Source organism: Octopus bimaculoides, chromosome 2 (genome assembly GCF_046866305.1).
Source record: "Octopus bimaculoides isolate indiv1 chromosome 2, ASM4686630v1, whole genome shotgun sequence".
Classification (NCBI taxonomy): domain Eukaryota; kingdom Metazoa; phylum Mollusca; class Cephalopoda; order Octopoda; family Octopodidae; genus Octopus; species Octopus bimaculoides.
Window position 1 is genome coordinate 138,976,084 of NC_142929.1, and position 8,793 is coordinate 138,984,876.

The window sequence follows — 8,793 nt, forward strand, 5'->3', positions numbered from 1 at the left end:
ATCAACCAGTTTGGATCATAACTTTACTCAAGTGAAACTAAGTCTTAAGTAAACAACTACAGAGACATTTCTTGTAGAGTTAATACAACATTACAAAGATTTTCTCTTTCTTTTCTCAGTTGCTTGCCTCCAGCCTATCAGCGAGACCACTATGTAGCTATTCAACCTGCTAGAAATAACAGCCAAATCTGAAAAGACCATGTTGATAATATAAGAGCAGGAATTTCTTATGCGCATCTCTATGTATCTAAATATCTGTTTATCTCTTTGTCTGTCTATCTATTTTGTCTGTCTGTCAGTCTGGCTGGCTGGTCGGCTCTCTGTCAGTCTGTCTGTCTCTGTCGAAGAGCGTAGGCTCGAAGCATAAAAGACCTTATCACCTTTCCGAGTGTTAAACGAATACATCTGTTTGTTGTTTACACACCTGTCTTCGTCTTTTGTTTTGTTTGTTTTGTTTTTTGGGGTTTTTTTTTGTAAATTCCAATTATCTGTACACGTACATACATCCATCCATCCATCCATCCATCTATACAAACACACACAGATGCACAAGACAGAATAAATTTCCCATTCAGTCAGTGTTGTAAAATAATAACACTAAACTAAACAACAACAACAACAACAACAACAACAACAAATATTTGTTCCTCTGACAGACTAGACTGTTTTGTCCTTTGTTTCTAACACAATACTCCTCCTGTGTCTAAGAAAGCACAACTATTCTGTTTAGGTCTGAGCATCCAACACTTAACTATCGAATCTCCAGCTGCTTCAGATGCCAAGATATCAAAAATTGTCAAAGTGTAGTACAACAGTCTTGCTATGGAATGGTGAAACTATTTCTTCATTTTCTGTGAAAAAAAACAATGTTTTAGACTTATGACCCTCTTATATAATAGCAACGACGTGTGTGTGTGTGTGTGTGTGTTCCACCTCCTCTTGACAACCTCTTGGAATATCTACGTCTAACATAACTTAGTAGTTCAGCAAAAGAGACTAATAAAATGAATATCAGGCTTAAAAAAAAATATCTACTGTAATCGATTCATTCAACTAACACTTCTTCAAGGCAGCGCTCCAGCATGGCCACAGTCTAATGACTGAAACACATAAAAGATAAAGGACGTATAGCAATGAGTTAAGATTTAATTCTCTACTTAAGATGCTGGAGAAAATGTGTTTGTGTCACATGATTGGGTCACCACTTCCTAATGGCGACAATCCAGAATTCACTCTGTGACGCGGGTATTGAGTTGTGGAATCTTTAAGCTGCCCAATGCATAGAAAATGGACATTAAATAAGGATGATGAGGATGTATGTGTTTGTACATACCGTTGTCTTATTGTCTTGTCTTGACATCATATCATATTGTAAAACAAGCGTCACGTCATGCAAGCTATGTTTTTCTTTTCGAGTCTATTGTAATAAGCATGCTGGATCATAGGGAATATTTATTTGTTTGAAAACAGTTGAGGTTCGGCGACAGGAAGGGCTTCCAATCGTAAAAAAATCTGCCTCAATAAATTGCGTTAAATGATGCAAGCACAGAAAAGTAGGCATTAAATGATGATTATGGTGGTGGTGGTGGTGGTGGTGGTAGTTCAGTCTAATGCTCTAATGACTAGCCAAGTTACCACCTTCACACACACATACCCCACATACACACCACACACACACACCACACACACACACACACACACACCACACACACACCACACACACACCACACACACACACACCACACACACACACATACCACACACAGACACACACACACACATATACATGACAGGCTTCTTACAGTTTCTGTCTACCAAATCCACTCGGCCCAAGGCTATAGTAGAATACACTTGCCAAAGGTGCCACGCAGTGGGACTGAACCCAGAACTATCCAGTTAGAAAGCAAGCTTCTTACCACACAGCCACTCCTTCACCTAGATGGATACCAAAACTTAACTCATACCTTATTTTATCACCCCTGGGAAACAAAAGCCAGTCTGTCCTCAGTGACATTTGAACTCAGAATGTGGATGGTTGTAATTCTCTTCCACTATATATTTTAGCCTCAGCTCCATCAATGCTTTTGATAAACCAATGTTACTATATATATATGTATATTTCTGACATTGGTATAAATCCACTTGATGTGGACAAGGGTGAGCTGGTTGTAAGAACCTCAGTATATGACTGGTACTTTCTTTTGCAGACACTGTGTATGAATGAAAGGCTAAGATGACCTCGGCAGGAATGGAACTCAGAACTTTAAGAAGACAATTTATATGCGGCTCTGATAATTCCACAAATCCGTTACCTTTGCCAAGTAAATAGTAAAACGTTTGCCAAAGACAATCTCACTATGAGTGTGTGTTGAAGTGAGAGTGGGGGGGGGAGAAACTGTGTGTGTGTGAGAAAGAGCATACTGTGTAAGAGAGAAAGAGGGAGAGAGGGAGCATGTGTAGTGTGAGTGTCTAGAGTATGAGACTAGAAAGAGATGGTTAGTGGTTTCCAGCCAAATTCTGAAGCCAGTGACCTTAATATCCTTAATCATTATTAATGCACTTATTGTTGATTGGTTTCCATCTCTGGCACAAAACCATACATTTCCAAGGATGGAGGTTATTTTTTTCCATGTGTTTGTCAGAGAAACAGATATAATCAACCTGACCTTCACTGGTTTCGTCAGGTGAGTGAGATCATAAGGAAGTCCTTCCATGTCAGAGTTGATGACCTTCTCGACATATCTCCATAACATACAAGACCATGTGGGTTAAATGGTCGCTTGACCTATCCTATCGGATATAGAAGTCAAATTTCCCTCAAATCACAACCTTAAAGTCACACAATCCTTTCTACTATAGGCACAAGGCCTGAAATTTGGGGGAGTAGGAAATTCAATTACATCAACTCCAGTGCGTAGCTGGTACTTAATTTATCGACCCCGCAAGGATGAAAGGCAAAGCTGACCTTGGTGAAATTTGAACTCTGATCGTAATGGCAGACGAAATACCGCTAAGCATTTTGCCTGGCATGCTAACGATTCTGCCAGCTTGCCACCTTATTAAAGTCACAGAATCAAAAGAGTGGTGACTCTGATCCTGTTATTTGTATCATGGTTTTTTTTATGAGGAAAATAATTTCGCTTTCAACATATTTGCCTACCATTGCCATGAGGACATATCACAAATCGGAATGTCTTGCAGCTATAACAAACATCCCATTCTAATTTTTAGCCATCACCACTCACCCCCACCACCTAACACTGCTAAATTTAGTCCTTCTTGTGACTGTCATCATTGCCCATTCATACTAAGATTCTTTTTAAAAACTCCAATGAATAATTCTTTCTGCTGGAAGCCCAAGGCCTCAAATTTGGGGAAGCGATTAAGTTGATTACATCGACCCCAGTGGTATTTATTCAATCGATCTCAAAAGAATGAAAGGCAAAGTTGACCTTGGCAGAATTTGAACTCAGGATGTAATGACAGATAGAATACCGCTAAGCATTTCACCTGACATGCTAACAATTCTGCCAGTTCACTGCCTTAAGAAGCCAATGAATAATAATGCCAAATGTTGTATTTCAGGGAAAAGGCTAAACTTTGTTTATGATGCATCCCAAAGTCAATTCAGCAATAAAAAAGTAGTTTATGATATTAATGTATCATAACAGCTTGTAATATGCTGACGAGCTGGCAGAACCATTACAGAACTGGACAAAATCCTTAATGGTTTTGTATTTTTTTTGTAAGCCAAACCGCTAAGTTTTGAGGACATAAACACACCAACACCGGTTGTCAAGCGGTGGTGGGGAGGGACAAACACAAGCACAAAGATCCACACACAATGGGCTTCTTTTAGTTTCCGTCTACCAAATCTACTCACAAGGTTTTGGTTGGCCTCAGGTTATAGTAGAAGTGCTGTCAATGTTGACTTCACTTGTAATTCTTTTGGCGTCTACAAAACAAGTATTAGTTGAGCATTAAGGGTCAATGTTAACAACTTTCCCTCCCCTCAAAATTGCTGGCCTCGTACCAAAATTAGAAAGTATTATAATAACTTATGATGTCATGTATAATGAGGCATTAACTTTGAAATACTTCACCAATAAAGGTTTATCTGCTTATTTCTCGATGCTGCTACTGTTGTGTTTTAATTTAAACAATTTGAACAGGAGTGGCTGCGCGGTAAGAAGCGTACTTCTCAACCGAATGGTTCTGGATTCAGTCCCACTGCATGGCACCTATCAATCTATGGACCCCCAACACAAGAAGGCCCTACATTTGCTTCTACTTTATGACCAAGCACAGAATGTACACATTAGGTAAATCTCCTTCTTCATATCTATCTATCTATCTATCTATCTTTTTATCTGTCTATCTATCTATCTTTTTATCTGTGTGTATTTATCTATCTCTCTTTCTTTCTTTCTGTCTTTCTTTCTTTTTATCTCTTTATCTATCTATATTTCTTTCTTTTTATCTATCTATCTATCTATCTATCTATCTATCTATGGTGGAGGCTCTGGTGGCGGTGGTGGCGGTGGTGGCGGCGGTGGCGGCGGTGGCGGCGGTGGCGGCGGTGGTAGTAGTGACAGTCGTGGTGGTCGTAATCGTGGTGGTAGCGGTGGCGGTGGTGGTGCTGCTGCTGGTGCTACTTAAGGTAATAGTAATGATGGTGGGCGATGGCGGAGATGAACGTATTGGTTGTGATGGTGATGATGATGATGGTGGTGGTTGGAAACATTCCAGAAACATTGAAGGTAAAAAAAAAAGAAGACAAAACAAAACAAAAAAAAAAGACCAAAGCAGTCGTTGGATAATTTCCTTCCATATTGGCACTACTTAACAGCTAACAGGATGTTTGTTGCTGTTTTTGTTATTTAACCCGAGGTCAGCCTTGAATCAGAAAAAACCTTTGATGAAAGGCATTCCAGTCATGGCCACACCATTCTTCTTAAGAAGTCTACCCAACTCTCGACTACATGTTTATACGTTGTTTTGTTTGTTTTCTTTTCTAAGACAATAAGATGTAATTTAAAAGAGGTTTGGCTGCTATTTCTAGCGATTAGATGAACCATATTGAGGCTTCTTCTTTGGCTTGTAGCCGATGTTTAGTCGGTCTTGGTGACCTAACAACAACAACAACAGCAGCAGCAACAACAACAACAAAATGAAGAATTGTTAATGCCTTAGTTTCACATGTGAAGCGATGAAGAGATGTGCTGATGGCCTTTGCAGACTGGTAAGGTCGGGGTCCCCCATCACCAGCATTAACTTCCCCTCCATCATCACCACAGTAACGATCATCGTCACCATGGCTACCGTTTAACGCCACCATCATCGTCACCAATGCCATCAGCATGACCGCTACTGCCATCACCTCCCTCATCGTTGTTGCCATTGCCACCCTCAGCACCCCCAGCACTACCACCACCACCTTCACGACAATCACCATCAATACCTTTCTCAATACCAGCACCATCACCATCATCTCACCACTGTCAGCGCCATCACCACCATCGCCGTCATTTCCACCAACGTCAACAGCACACCATTGTCATAAACATCACCATCATCACCATCATCAGCGTCTTCATTCAGCATCATCTCCCTAACTACCACCACCACCACCGACCTTACTGTTACCATTCTTGTGTCATACAGTGTGTTTTTCTTCTTCCAGATCTTCGCTGAAGTTAGCGAGTCCAGTGTTTCCGGGTCCCCATGAGAGATCGTCAGAGAGTGATTGCTTCTGGAAAAAACAAATCACTGCCAATCTGCAGGACGTTACTTCAGTTTTGAGTATTTTGGTTGAAGCATTTACTTATAATTATTGTTGAGCAGACGCTGCCTGGGCGATATCAAACAGTACCAGTGCTGGATTAACTATTAAATACAATAATCACAAACTTAGGACATCAAGGGAAGATAAGGAACCACAGAAATGGTAAATGGTTTCTGACACAAGAGACATCACTTTAAAGTGGCTAAAATAATATCCAAAGTGATATATATGATCAGAAATACAATTCTGAAGAGTTCTTGGTGTCATAGTGAGGATCTGATCAAACGCTTTGCAATTAAAAAAGTAGGAGAAAGCTTTTCAGCTGTAAATAAAGTGGAAGTATACAAAAATAAACATTATTTTCCATCTTATTGTTAGTTTTGTTTCATTTTGAAAAATGCAGATTTATTTTATGGTTTATTATTGTTTATATTTCAAATTACATATATATGACAATATCAAAATCTTTTAAGTGCTTAGGGCCTCTATGGGTTATAGTGAATCTTGCAGGCATGAAGAGGATTCGATCCACTATACCCAAATTTAAATTAACACTGCTTTTCCCACGGTGGAACAATGGTTGTGATCTGACAGCAGTTTAATATTTTCCAGATGCCTTTAGCTAGGCCGAAACAATGTCTTCACCACTTGACCTTTTCTAACCTCTTCTACTCCACCAAAATCTAGAATAGAGATAACAGGACCACCAACTGAATCCATTGTTCTCAATAATATATCTATCCTTCTAGATCGTTATAAAAGCAAGGAAACCCCAAGCAAAATTTAGTTTAGTCACCAGTCGGTGACGACTCAACCAGTAGTCACCTGGGGACACAGAGCGAAGTAACTAGTGACAACTCAATTAGTTAGGGAACGGTCATCTACAGATATAGTCACAAGCAGGCAGCCACCTAAAGACAAAACGACCAAAGGGAGAAAGAAGTTTACAACCAGCCAACTATGAGACACAACCCCCTTCGACTCTATAACTATCACTAGCTCGCATCCTTTTCTCGGTAACATTACCCTATCTTTTTATCTGTTTACTACTACAAGAATGTGTACACACCTATACAGGCCGAAATTAACTTTCTTTACCTTGCATGTTTTAAGAACTGCATTATACGATTACACTAACCTACCCGTCGTGGTATGGCATTTATTAGAGTAACGGTAAATAAATATTTCTATAAAAATTTCGATCACTTTTCATCGTTCATCTTATAACCTGTTACAATTGGTAAATAATACTTATCGTTACAATTGGTGTCACAGTCGAAAACTACGCAAAATCATCGCAGCCTTCACAAAAACATTACCTATCCTACTAATGTCTGTAGCCTTGATGTTGAGGTATGGAATCGAATGTCTTTCAGTAATCAACCCATATTGCCTTAAGGATTTTTATTTCTTTATTGCCCACAAGGGGCTAAACATAGAAGGGACAAACAAGGACAGACAAAGGGATTAAGTTGATTACATCGACCCAGTGCGTAACTGGTACTTAATTTATCGACCCCGAAAGGATGAAAGGCAAAGTCGACCTCGGCGGAATTTGAACTCAGAACGTAGCGGAATACGAAATACCGCTAAGCATTTCGCCCGGCGGGGTAACGTTTCTGCCAGCTTGCCGCCTTCCATAAGGTTTCTGCCGTGTTTTCCCACTCCAAACAGCACAGCTCTATTTATTAAACATTTGTTCACCGCGTCTCCCACCTACTTGCTCATTTGTGATTATACCATTAGAATCGCAATGGTATTGAAGGAATTGGTTCAGGCAGTTGTGTACAGTTTGAACAAGTGTAGGTATGCCACAGGCTTATGCCATGTTAGCATAAATGTCATTGGAGGCTAATCATTTTTTTCTTCAGGTAACTAATAACACCACGATACCAAATTTTGTCCGTTTTCAAGAGAAGTCACAACTAGTTACTCTTGAAGTGTTCTTTGAACAGTCAGATGTCAGTTTACCTGAAAAGAAACGATGTAGTTATTAGTAAGGAGAGTTTGAAATTAATGCAAGCAAAATTTCACAACTCTAGTATCACCCCTTCATAGTCAGCCTACGAACTTGTTAGCCCACTCATGTAAGTTCTCTGGCAGAGAACTTACATGAGATTTCATTCTTTAGTGCAAGATCTGCGTATGGCAAGCCGATTCACTATGTCAAACTAACTTTCCATACATACATACATACATACATACATACATACATACATACATACATACATACATACATACATACAGTGTTATGTAATGAGTTCTATTTTTCCTGTTTGCATATCTAAATCTCACAAGCAACTTTTTCAACTTTTTCTATCCAAAAGGTTTTTTAACCCAATATTATTTATAGCTTTTTCTGCTTCGAGTTCAACCGTTAAAAACGAAGTATGTATGTATGTATGTAAGCATGTATGTATGCATGCATGTATGTATTATGTATGCATGCATGCATGTATGTATGCATGTATGCATGCATGTATGTATGCATGTATGTATGTATGCATGCCTGCATGTATGTATGTATGTATGTATGTATCTAAGCATGTTTATTGAAATATGTAGCAAGAGAGGAAAAAAAGAAACGAGAGAGAAAAAAACTTTGAAGAAAGCATGGTACTAAGACAATAGAAGAGAATCTTCTGCAATTTGTAAGAGAAAATAAAAGTATGTTATTGTTGAAGAAAACGTATTAATATCAAGATACCACCAACATGGATGACATTAGCGGTAAATCGGACAATAAGACGAGGAAAGTCATTTGCAGTGAAAATTATCTCAGACGAATGCAGTAATAATGATAATAATAATAATAATAATAATAATAATAATAATGATAATGATAATAATAATAATAATAATAATAATAATAATAATAATAATAATAATGAAATATTACGAGAAGAAAACACAAAAACAACCTTAGCTATAAGAGAAAGTATTTTACAGGAAAAACAAGTTACTGGAATAGTTGAACATAAAACAAGAAAACTGACTAGAAGAACAGT

At 38.6% G+C, this 8,793-nt stretch overlaps 1 long non-coding RNA gene across 1 annotated transcript; it reads left to right on the plus strand.

The window, feature by feature from the left end:
* Positions 1-4,061: 4,061 nt before the first annotated feature.
* Positions 4,062-6,156, plus strand: LOC149137240 (uncharacterized). The gene is made up of 2 exons (XR_016237987.1): positions 4,062-4,322; positions 5,684-6,156. It is a non-coding gene; the product is annotated as an uncharacterized LOC149137240 (long non-coding RNA).
* The last annotated feature ends 2,637 nt before the right edge of the window (positions 6,157-8,793 follow it).